This window comes from Podarcis pityusensis, assembly GCF_964106645.2.
Source record: "Podarcis pityusensis genome assembly, chromosome: 3".
NCBI classification, from domain to species: Eukaryota; Metazoa; Chordata; class Lepidosauria; order Squamata; family Lacertidae; genus Podarcis; species Podarcis pityusensis.
In genome coordinates, this window is record NC_138026.1 from 49,720,224 (window position 1) to 49,729,200 (window position 8,977).

An 8,977-nucleotide genomic window follows, 5' to 3' on the forward strand; every position below is an offset into this window, starting at 1 on the left:
AAAGGATCTTGAATCACTGGAAAGAATTTTGAATGAGAAGAATTAGCCAGGCTGAACTATTTTATTTCAGTGTCTCTGGAAACGGTGTGTTACCTTTCTTAAGTCGTGTGTTGGTACCAATATGGCTTTGTTCAGAACAGGATGTAGCACTGGAAAGACCGACATAATTAAGGATGTTTCCAGACGACCTGTTTACTGAGCATTCATCCTTATTTGTCTACACAAAGCTTGCAGGAAAGTTAGATGATGTCAGCTATTTATTGGAGCACTCATTCTAATTTGTTTGCAAGGAGGCTATATGATGTTGTCTCAAGTGTATTAGCTCACTATTTCCAGCACATTCACTTGTCATGTTCATTATCATAAATAGTCTTATTTCATTATCATAAATAGTGGTGGTGAGACAGGTTGTGCAGGAACACCAAATCAACTTTAACCGTGAACCTGAATTTGCTGGTGTGCGGTTGAATTCCTCCCACTCAAATGTAGTGATTGCCTAGATTCTAAGAAGCACCCTTTGATACATTATGCACATTTAAAGCTAAAAGCGAACATTTGGACATCATGGGGCAACGTTTTCCAAATAATTGCAAATATAAATAGTAAAGAATAAGACTAATTTAGCATAGTTTAATAGAGATGAAACTGTAGACAAGACACTTAATGACATGTACTGGAAGATGTTTAATTTAATGACAGCAAAATATATTACCTGTAAATTACTCTCAAGGGAGCAGTAACAGACAATAGATTGCTTAGGTCCTAAGCCCTAGGATAGAAAGCCTACAAAAATGAATTGCCCTTTTTATTTAAATAGTGCATGGTCTAGACAAAATGCAATGTAAGCATCCATCTCTAGCATAATTCTGCTCTCAATTATTCAAGGTAACACTTTGTTTCCATTAAGCCAATTATCACCAGTGAAGAAATTAGGAGTGAACACTTGCTGACAGTATGATCCATTTACTGTTATTATGAAGTGATAAATACCCTGTGGTTTGTCTACCTTCATCTGTCTTTTAAAAGGGAGGTGGTTCTGGCATTTCAGAAATGCAGTCATGCTACCTTACATTTGGCATTTAAAGTGTGAGTGAGTGCCCAAAGGGGAGAAATTAAGTTACATCTTCATAGTTAAACATTTGATTCATCACAACAAATGTGTTACATATCTTTTCCCCCTTCCCTATAATGCACCACAAAACGTTATGTGAGAATTTCATTATTAAGGGAGCCATCCTGGGATCTCCCTGGGGGGCATTTGAGGGGGCTCTAGAGGCTGGAGATTTTCCACCAGCAAAGTGAAGCTCCGCCACTGCTAGAGTGCCATCAGTGGTACCAGGAGAGAACATGGATCCCTGGGATTTCAAATCCACTCTTTCCCCCGCAACATGCCCCCCAAAATGGACCCGGAGCTAGATCTGGAGTTCAGTGAGAGTCAGTGGGAGGAAGAAAAGGGAAAAGAGGCACCAGCACTACTAGTCCCATTCTTTCTGGCCTTAGTGGGCTCACAAGGCTGATAAGTGGTGGATCCTCTGACATGTTACTTCCAACCATCACCACCCCCACTAAAGGAATGCTCAGTTAGGCTGCAGTGAAGTCCTGTCTTCCTATGCAATGTGTTGTACTTCTGAGCAGACAAGCATAGGATTTGTGAATTCATGGTTAACAGACCCATCCAAAGCACATTGATATGGGAGTAAGTATAGCCATGGTCAATGGTTCTTCCTCCATAGAAGTGAGCATCATTCTGCAGCCTAAGCTTGGAATGATATGTGCACTCATGTGACAGGCTTACACTGAGACTTACTTTTGAATCAACATGAATAGGATTGTTCTGTAAGACTGTAACCCTAAATACACTTACATGGGGGTAAGTCACATTGAACACAGAAGAACTCACTTCTGAACATCTTTAGGATTGCATACTCATTGGAAGTACTTGGAAGTAAACTCCACTGCACATGGTTGAGCTTATTTCTGAGTAAACATACACAGGATTGTGCTGCAAGTGACTTCACAACAGATTAAAAACAACAGATCTGGGTAATCATCAGAGCTTGGTGTGAGAACATCTGCTGACATCTCACCAAGAGTATTTTCAAAAGAATGCTAAGGATGCTTCATCATAGTCTGGAATGCAACACTTATGAAAGTTGTTATTGCATGGAAGAAAGCAGAATTGAATCATTTATAAATTGAATGTATATCCTAGCCAAAGTTGCTTTTTGCAGACCCAGGACATGGGTCACTTTTCAACTTGACCTAAGGACTGTTCCACACATGCATGTTCTCCCCTCAATGTTTCTATCACAGAACAACTTGCAATCCAATCTATTAACTGCCTCCAGTAAAAAATGGTGTGTTTCAAATCAAGTCAAATGGGATGCAAGCTCATCTCTGCTTCATCTGTGACAGGTGCTTCCAACACAGAGAAGCCATCGTCCCAGGCTGCATTCAAGGAACATGTGTCACCTAAGACCTTCTGAAGGTAGTTTGCATACTGTACAGTACTATCCACATCGTATCACATTGTAGGTCTTTTGCTGGGAAAAGGATATTGCCTTGTCTCAGCATTCTTCCCCACCCAAGTGCCTTCATTCCTACAGGAAATGCTGTGTCTGTGTTTTAAGTAGCAATTCTCCCCAAATACATAAACTGCTATAGTGACTCATTTGCAAGGAAGTACCCAGAGTGAAAACTTTTATATAAGTTAAATCTAATTACCTCTGCAGTCAGTTGCTGCCAATGGAATATTTATATATATATATATATATATATATATATATATATATATATATCCTGACTAGTGAGACTTGCATATGAGTTACTGTAGTGGTTTATGTATCTGTGAGGTTTATGTTGCTACTTAAAATAGTGTGTGTGTGTGTGTGTGTGTGTGTGTGTGATTTTTATATTATTTTATTTTCCCTAGGCTACACCTTGAGCCTCAGAAATAAGTGCTGCTTTATTTATTCCTTTGTTTTAGAGGTTGTTTCATTTTTACAAGCTGGGTCTGCTTTTCGTCTGGATATACAAATGGGCACCCTGCAAGCCAGATCCAATTCCCCACCCCTTGTGTAGGCAACAGAAGATGTACAACTGGTCTGATCTGGCACAATGCATATTCCTATGTTTTCTGTCTGTTTCAAAATGCTAGAGTGCAACTTGGTTTAACTAAAAGTGAAGAGCTCTGATGGATCACCCCTGGTTGCTTCCATCACAGCAGTGGCACACCCCTCCATTTCTTGCAGGTGGGCTGGTAAGTGGTGGCATAATGGATACAGAAGACAGGCAGGTGGGTGGTGCAGGTAAGTCGCATTATGATGCCGGTGTCACAAGGTAGCCTCATGGGTGACATATGGGGAGATGTAATCTGCCGCTTGAGGTGCATACCACATTCTGACTGAACCTGCTTGCAGCTTATCCATAGTGGAGCTGTGCATCTCAAAAGTAATATGTCTTTTAGTCTACAAAGAAAATCTGTTGAAGAGCAGGAGCGCCTGGACTTGCATAAATGCTTGGCGTGGTAGAAGACCCCAGTTTCACAGCTTTTGCTTAGAGTTCTCTAATTACGACTCTTCAAAATTCAAAAAGGTGCTGAGTAACTGGGTTGGGCACTAAAGCGAAATGAGAGTTGTGTATGCTGCCAAGTCTTTTCAGGAACTGGTCCAAAAGATGCAGAGTCATGCCAGGCTCACTCTTGTGTCAGAAGATGCTTCCATTTTGTATATTTCCCTGTGCTGCAGTTGATTAGCATGCCAAGATGTTAATCAGACTATTGCTGATTTAAGCCTTTTGACTCTGGTACCTTCTGTCACCTAACGGCAACCTTCCATCAGGCCACTGATCAGAGGGAGGAAGGGGAAGGGGAAACAGGGCTGTTTCATCACCTCTGTTGAGAGGACCAGCTTCCTTTGACTCTCTCCAACTGTCACCCACTGGCAGCTCCTTCATGAGCCTACTTGAACCTGTTTCCATCCCAACGGGTAATTACAAGAACTGTAACTTGAAGAACTGGTGCATGAAGTTGCTTTTTTCTCTCTCCTCCCCATCCCCTTTTCCATGTGTACCATGTCTTTTAGACTGCGATAGCAGCAAGACTATCTAACATGAGGTTGCTGCCTAAGAAAGCAAGACTATCTAAATGAGAGTGCAGAAGGAGGAGTTGGCAGCCACCTGGCACCAGAGGTGCCAAAACGAGGTAGCACAATTGTGCTGGTGCTGGTTGTAAGCAACAGAATGAATATGAGAACTTATCAGTGTGATGCTGTAGGTCTGTCAGGTGGTAATGTAGTAGGATGTTTGCTAAAAGAGAAAGGAAAAAAAGGAAACCAGTGACTGCCTGCGATAATCTACAACCAAAGTTTTCTATTTCCATGGCACAAGCAAACACATAATTAAATGTGGTATTTATTAACTATAAATATCACATTTGTTTATAGAAGCTTGGGGAGTCCCCTTCCCTCTAGTTTTAAGTGTCCTGAAAGTGCTAACTTCTTACTTGCAACACTCCTGTTTCAAATGGACTTAATTTCTTCTGTTTGCATGATATCAAAGAACCAATGGTGCAGCAGGTGGAATAATTTAACAAAGGAGCATCCATGTCAGCACCCAAGCATTGAAGTTGCTTTGGGCAACCCATTCCAAGGCAGCCATGGTGTCCAAAGTGAGACTGGCAATACATGCTTTCTGGGGAGTAAGTCCTATTGAAAACAATGGGGCCTCCTTCTGAGGAGATGTGGAAAAGATTGCACTGTTAGTGGTTCTGTTGCCCCTGAATTTCAGCCTAGTTCCATCACAGGAGTCAGAGTTTCTAACTCAAATGTTTTGCTCTTCAAAACCTTTTTAAAAATTAGAATAGGTGGAGTGCACAGCTTCTGCTGAAAAGCTGGTTGACTATGCCAAGACACAGGATACAAAGTCCTTTTGTCTAAATGCCTGTGATTCGGCACTTCCACTGCTATTACAGTCATTGCCTTCAGGGTCAAACAAGGAAGGAAACAGTTGTACTCTCAGATAAATGAAAAGGTTTCACAGAAACTCGTTACAGCAAATTTGATGGTTATCATAGATTGTTCAAAGCAAGAGTTGGGTTGTTTCTCCCTCTTGTAGTTTCAATGGTCAGAATACCAAAAGGGTTTTCATGGATGGAAAACACGTACCAAAGGAAATAAAAGCTGAAGTCCATATAACTTTGAGGGATGACACAATGATGTAGTGGGGGCATTTGAAAGTGTCCTCCCCATGCTCAGTACAAATCTAACCATTTCTGTTTGTCTCAGGCGAAACTAGTTTTGAAGTCTCCAGTTTGAATAAGCAAAAAACTGACTACTGAGGGTACCTATTGGCTAACATGTGTAACATCACCAACTCTCCTCCCCCCAATTCCTGGAGCATTCTGATTGTTTTTAAAATATCTGGGTACTGTTGTTTTCAGTAAAGTGAAAAATGGAGGTATAAATTAATAAATGTGCAGAAAGAAAGAAAGAAAGAAAGATGAAGAGCTTATCAGGCATTTTTTTAAAAATTGAAATACAAGTTTTCCAGTACACCAGATACGCACAATAGTTGCTTTAAAAAATAATAATGTATGTGCCAACAGCAGCTCACTGAGGAGTGCATATAGGGGGTGTGGTGATAGAGGGCCGCACCTGGCAAAATAACACCACACTAAAAAAAACCCCAAAACAACCCCAATCACATAATGTTCTTCAGTTGGGTAACATGCAACTTCATGTAGATTTTTTTTCCCTTACCACATTATCTGCACATCAAGAAAACCAAATTAATTGGGGGAGGGGAGTGTGAGCTGCCACTTGGATGAGAACAACAACATATAAGGTCCAGCAGTACAAACAAGTTTAACATACCCTGATATATACTGATGGAGAAGGGGGGGGGGGGGACATGAAAAGGAAAACAATGTGCATTCAGGCACCTTAAAGCCCAAGAAATGTACATATTATCAGAGTTCCCCCCCCAATCAAGCAGTATATAAATGGTATGAAATAAATAAATAAGCAAGCAAGCAAGCAAGCTTTTGTTGGCTAAGGTCCACTTCATTACATGCCTGATCCAATGAGTCAAATGAAAAGTACAAACAATTATAATTACGTATTTGTCAGTGGCTATGCTCACGCACACACAAAACCCCCTGCTGTATTGATGACACAGACTATCCTGGCATTGGCTGGCCAGTGTGTACAGGTAGCGTGATAAAAATCCATTGTACCGAATCAATTCAGAAGCGACAGCACTTAACCTCATGATGTATTATATTGTGATGCAATCATTGCACATTGAACTCTCCCTTTGAAGTTCCTTTGTTCCAGTTTGGCCACTTACAAAATGTCCTGAGAAGCTGAAATGTTCCCTCAATGTGGGGTTGGGTGTTTTGGGGTGGTGGTTTTTTTTGTACGTATTGCCATTTCTAATGTATTTATGTCCATTTACTTTTTCACATGTGCTTCTGTAAATAAGTGCTTAATTGTGATCCTACTGCTGATCAGAGCCGAGTGGGAGACAATAATTTGTCCAAGATCATCTGGACAAGGTAGTCAGGTGGCTCTGGAACAGCTGTGACTTTCACAACAGAAACACTGACTGACAGTTGCTTCCAAACATCTATCTCCAAAAGGCAGCCAGCTGACTGCTCTCATTGCCAAAGGAAAATTATAATTCCATATAATAAGAAAGGAAAACAAATCTGCTGGGTACTAAAAAGCTTAGGCTAAAATAACCATCAGTCAAAGTGATGTGCACAAAACTCTGGTGTTTATCGGCATAGGAGCATTAGTAGAAGCAGAACTTCCAACCCCACAGATGCTCTTCCAAAAAAGCCATGTTGCACGCCACCCCAATCACGGAGCTGTGTGAGATTCCAGGGGTTTGTGTTTCCTTTTGGAATAAGGCAGTGCCTTTGTGATATATGGTTTATTTACACATATATACAACCAGAGCCTATAATGGAGGAGTTCACAGCATTAACACCCCAAAAGGATCTTGATTCTCCCACAGTCACAGCCTTGGATTCAAACAGAAATAAAACATTGCTCTTAATCTCTCAGCTCAGGATTTGTCCTTCTAACTCTGTTGAGGGAGGATCCCCACCCCCCACCCATTTGCTGTGTGACACAGAGCCCCTTTTACTTTGTTCTCTTAATTGCCCATCATCACCCAGGCAATTATCTCTACACAGGAAGCTAAACTGGCTTATATTTTAACATTTGCTGGATCCAGGGGTTAGACGGATCCAGCATACAGTCTACTTCCTCCACCCCAAACTCATAACAGCTATTAAACAGCGTTAAATATTGTAACTATTTGGACATAGAAAGGGAAATGGGGCGATAATAAAAGATGCTTGATGTTAACCCCTAGTCTCACACAGTAATTTACACCCTGAGAACAAATATGAATGGCTTTATAATGAGAAAGGAAGCAACAGAATAATGTAAGGTGAAACATTTTGCCTTCTTAACTCTCTTCGCAGCAATAAAAACTAGGGATGGGAATACATTCCACCAGCTACTTCTTGTTGCCCTGCCTTTCACAAGCATCTTGGTTAAAGTTTTATGTAACCCTTTATTTGTGAAGAATTTATGCTGCCTAATGTAATAATCCATTTACGTAAAACAATAAAACTTCAGTGATAACATTAAGTAAAAATTCCTAGCAACTAGATCAAAGCAATATAAGAACAAAGCAAAACTGAAGAAAATAGAGCAGTGTGCAAAACGGAAAATTAAAAATTAAGAGAGGAAGGTTCAAGTAAGCATAAATGTTTTTAAGAAGCATTTGAAGGTCATTACAAGTTATTCAAGCGAGGGCATTCCAAAGGGCAGGTCCTATCACCAAGAAGGGCCACTTGTGTGTTGTCACCAAGTGATAATCTGCTGATTATGGAAGGACCATAAGAGTCTTTTCTGAAGACATTAAAGAACAGCTGGACCTGCATGGGGGGGAGGCAGTTTGCTAGGAATCCTGGTTGTTTTGGGGCTTTCATTGCCTGCAACAAAACCCTGGACTTAGTTCAGTTGCTAATAAGCAGCCTGGGCAGATTTTCAACACCGGTGTAACATGGGTAAAGCCAGGTGCCCCCCTAGCAACTGCCTTTTGCACCAGCTCCAGTTTCCAAACCAAACCTGAGGAGAGGCCCACTTACAGTACATTATAGCTATATAACTGTGAGCTTACCACCTTATGGGCCACCATGGAAAGGCTAGTGCTAAACGGCTGTTCAAATCCTCACTGTGGAGATAGTTTAGTTCCTGGGTCAAGGGGAAGTACTTGAAGAGGGAACATCCTGTAGAGGAGAGGAGAGGAAGTCAGTGTGGACCTGGAGCTGGGCTCCTTGTTTGCTGTACTGTACTTGAATGAAGCTGTTCAACTCTGACTTTACCTGCAGTCCATTCCTAAGAAAGGCAGCCCAGCTGGGCAACAACACACTCATGATTGTACAAACTACCCTGAAGTGAAGCACTTAGGAAACAAGTCTATTGACTACGGTACATATGAGGGCTTATCCACACATACCTTTTGCCCTGCTCTTTCCAGGCACAAGTTTAAAGCTGTGTGCCTGAGCGATTATTATCTTTTGCCGCAGAGCTTTCCCAGTGAAAACCCGCTCTTTACCACCCAATCGGAGCAAACGTCAGTTTATGTTTTCCAGAGAATGACTTTTGCTCTGATTGAGCTCTAAAAGGAGGGTTTGCACAGGGAAAGCTCTAGGGCAAAAAAACAAAAAACGTTCAGACACACAGCTTCAATTTGGAAAAACTTGCCTGCAAAACCCGTTCAGTAACAAAACCCCCAGCTTCTGCCTATACACACACACACACACACACAGAGAGAGAGAGAGAGAGAGAGAGAGTGTGTGGTCTAATGGCAAGAGTGCTGAGCCAAGACCGGGAAGACTCAAATCCCCCACTTTCATGCCCATCTCATTTATGCCCTTCTCTTTCCTCAGATGTTTTCT

The 8,977-nt window shown here is 41.4% G+C and overlaps 1 protein-coding gene across 1 annotated transcript in view; it reads right to left on the minus strand.

Moving 5' to 3' along the window:
* RTN4IP1 (reticulon 4 interacting protein 1) overlaps positions 1–8,215 on the minus strand; it is a 110,083-nt gene extending 101,868 nt beyond the window's left edge. Inside the window, exon 1 of the mRNA XM_080999975.1 lies at positions 8,197–8,215. The gene's annotated coding sequence lies outside the window, so the exon portion shown is untranslated. The remainder of the gene's footprint in view (positions 1–8,196) is intronic.
* Between the last annotated feature and the right edge of the window lie 762 nt (positions 8,216–8,977).